Here is a 3281-nt window from a genome sequence, read left to right on the forward strand (position 1 = left end):
GGTAAAAATAGTGGCAAATGACGTTTCCTTAAACAGTTTGAAATCCTCATTGAACATGGATGGACCAAGAAATCATGAGCAGGATTCTCACTGAGGACCTTTTACAATGCACATCACCCTCAAAAGCGGTAAGGCCGACTAGCCTGAAAGATGGTAGTTAATGGGCGCTTGCTGCACGTCGATTGTTGGGGGCTCTGGAAAACATTCCTCCTACTCTGTTCCAGCATGTGTGTGTGTGTGTGTGTGTGTGTAATGGCCAATACAATCATAAATTTATTTTTCAAAACAGTGAAAAAAAGAACTAATTTGTGGAGAAGAGTTAGACTCTTAGACTCCTGATCAAGACATCTGTTCCACAGTACGATTTTCTCAATAAATCCTGGTGTTTGGGCTGGGAAGTGATGCTTTTTGGTATTGAAGATAAAAATATCCTACTGAGATTCCACTCTTGAGCATATCACATGAAATAAATAAAAATAAACCCTACTGCCTTTTTCAAGTACTGTTTTATCTTACTCTTCAGCCCCAAATCCACATGTAATTAAGAAGCAGCAAGGCACCAAGAGTGAAACTATATGACATTCTGGAAAAAGCAAAACTAGGGTCAAAGAGAGATCAGCGTTTGTCAGGAACTGGGGGTGAGAGGGCACAGGGCACGTTGGGGAGTGGGGGGTGTCCTGTCAGGGTTGCAGCGGCAGTGACAGGATGGGGTGCAAACTATACCGCAACAAACGTAACAAAAAAATTCACCAAAGCGCTATTTGCCACGGGGGCCAGAGGGATTTATGCGGAAAACAGCCCTGAGCTCGTTCCCATTTCCTGCCCTACTGAACACGGATCCACTCAGCGGCCATGGTCCAGTCAGATTCACAGTTGTTATCAGGTCAGTGGCTCTGACCCACTTATGTCCACAGCAGTCATTAGAGCCGTCGGTGCCGAGTCAAGGTCAGGAGGCGCCCCCCCCCGAATGTCAGCTCCTGCCCTCGGGTGAGCGTGTGCGCTGGGTGCCCTGCTGCCCGGGCAGCGCTCCTCTGGCCCTCGCAGCCGCTGCTGGCCATCGGGGTGGCCACAGGGGACCTTTTCCTGTTCCCACACGGCAAGAAAAGTGAGTATTGGCTAAGTGACAAATGTCTTCCTCGCTGACCTGGGTGACAGGTGGACAGCAGAATGCAAAGCCATGGAGCCGTCCTCCACAGCGCCCGCCGTCGGGTCCCCCCGCCGGGCACAGGCCGGCACACAGCGCCCTGCACAGGCGCGGCGCTGGGAGTGCCCGGCGCTGTCATGAAGGAATCGCGGGGCCTTTCTCCTTTCCCCCCAGATGGCACATGCCATTAATGTTGTGTTCACAACCCTTCCAGTAGTGAGAACAGCAACCAACACTAAGGCATATCTTCAAAGTTTCTTATCGGAATACATGGTGAAAACTAAGAAAATATTTAGATTGGCTTTTTAGTTTGTATTCACAGTCCTGTGGCCTGAACAAAGTCCTTAGATGAAGACTCACTTGTCCTGCGTTAATCAGGTTCAGATTCTGCCTTTACCCCACCATAAGTCCTAATTATTCCACCCACGCGATTATCCTGAAGTAGCACTTACGTAGCTGTTACACTGGCATCGTACGCTTCAGTGAACCACTTATGAGCCATTGGACAATTTTTATAAATTTTGATTATAATATAATTGCAACAAACAAAAAAATGAGAAATTAACAAATATAAATGGTAAGAAGTAAATGACGTGAAAACACATTAGAAAAACTATCTGTGCCCTGTTGACTACAAGGTAGCTGAGATGAACTAATTGACCTTGTTCACAGCCCAGGCCTCCTAGCACAGAGGCAGCGATGTTGAACCACCGTTCTGCAGCATTCATAGTTTACGTTTCAAAATCCTCAGATGTATTTAAGCAAAATACATTTTGCCTGTTATTTTTACTATGTGTGCTATTATTTTTATCTCTGAAATAATTACACTGCAGACAGGACCCTCAGTAAACCACCTGGACCACTATAAACCACACTTTGAGAACTTTTGCTTTAAATAACTTACAGACTTTTCTCTGAGGCTAAGCAAACTAGAGCCCGTCAGCTGGCCAAGTCCCTTCCCCAAGGTCACACCGTTAATTAATTGCAGCTGGCAAAAGAGATCCAGCCTCTTCACGTCCCTTGATTGATTACTGGCGATCTGCCTGGATGGGGGGTTGTCCAGCATCAGTGAGAAGCAGCGTCACCTGGAAGGCGTGTTAGACTACAGATTACTGGGCCCACCCCCGGACTTTCCGATTCAGAAATTCTGAGTAGGGCTAAGGATTTGCATTTCTAACAAGTTCCCAAATGGTGTAGATGATTCCGGTTCAGGGACCACACTTTGAGAAGCACTACTGCCTTGCTCTTCTCTCACTGTCCCCTAAAACAGTCCCTGCCTCCCGAACGTTAACATCCATACACATCACCTAGTGACCTTGTTAAAATGCGCATCTTGCATTTCTAATGAATCCTAGATAACGCCGGTGCCGCCTGCCCTTGGATTGGCCACGCTTTGAGGAAATTCTGAAACATGCTCAGCCACCAGATAAACACCAAGAGGAAAAACTAGAAACATGCAAGTTGGTTCAGAAAAATACAGAATTCCTCAGATACAGCATCTCTTACAAGGGGCTGTGCCTGGACACATACCTGAGGCAATCGCCACCCATCTTAAGAGGCAGAGCATGCCATACATTTCCAGTCCTATGTCATCACAACCACCACTTCCCAAGGGTCTCTACGGTTTGCTGGTTTGGTCTCTTTCTCTTTCCCCTTTCCTTTGAGTAGGGTGCAGTCTTCCATGTCTCCCAGGGGGATGGAGCCCAAGTGCTCTGTGAAGAGAGGGTGTAGGGGGTGCTCAAATGCTTGGAATTTGACCTGGTACTGAGCTGCCTGTCTTGTACCACAGATTACACCCACCTCATTACATGGCCTTTTAAGCTCAGAGATCCAAAACAGAAGGCGAAAACAAGGCAGATTGGTGGGGCTTCATTCCTCGGCTCTAACCCAGCCTTAGGATCAAAGGTTCTTGCAGTAGTGCACACCTGTGACTCAGCAGCACCCAGCCTCCCCTTTCCCCCCTCTCTATGCTTTCCCAGGTGCAATTTTTTTTTATTAATCTTCAGCCAGGGATATTTTTTCCATTGCTCTTCAGAGAGAGTAGAAGGGAGAGAGAGAAAAACGCAGATGTGACAGAGACACACTGATTGGTTGCCTCCCGCACACGTCCCCACCAGGGCCGGGGATCGAGCCTGCA

This window comes from Miniopterus schreibersii, assembly GCF_964146895.1.
Source record: "Miniopterus schreibersii genome assembly, chromosome: 15".
Taxonomy (NCBI): Eukaryota; Metazoa; Chordata; class Mammalia; order Chiroptera; family Miniopteridae; genus Miniopterus; species Miniopterus schreibersii.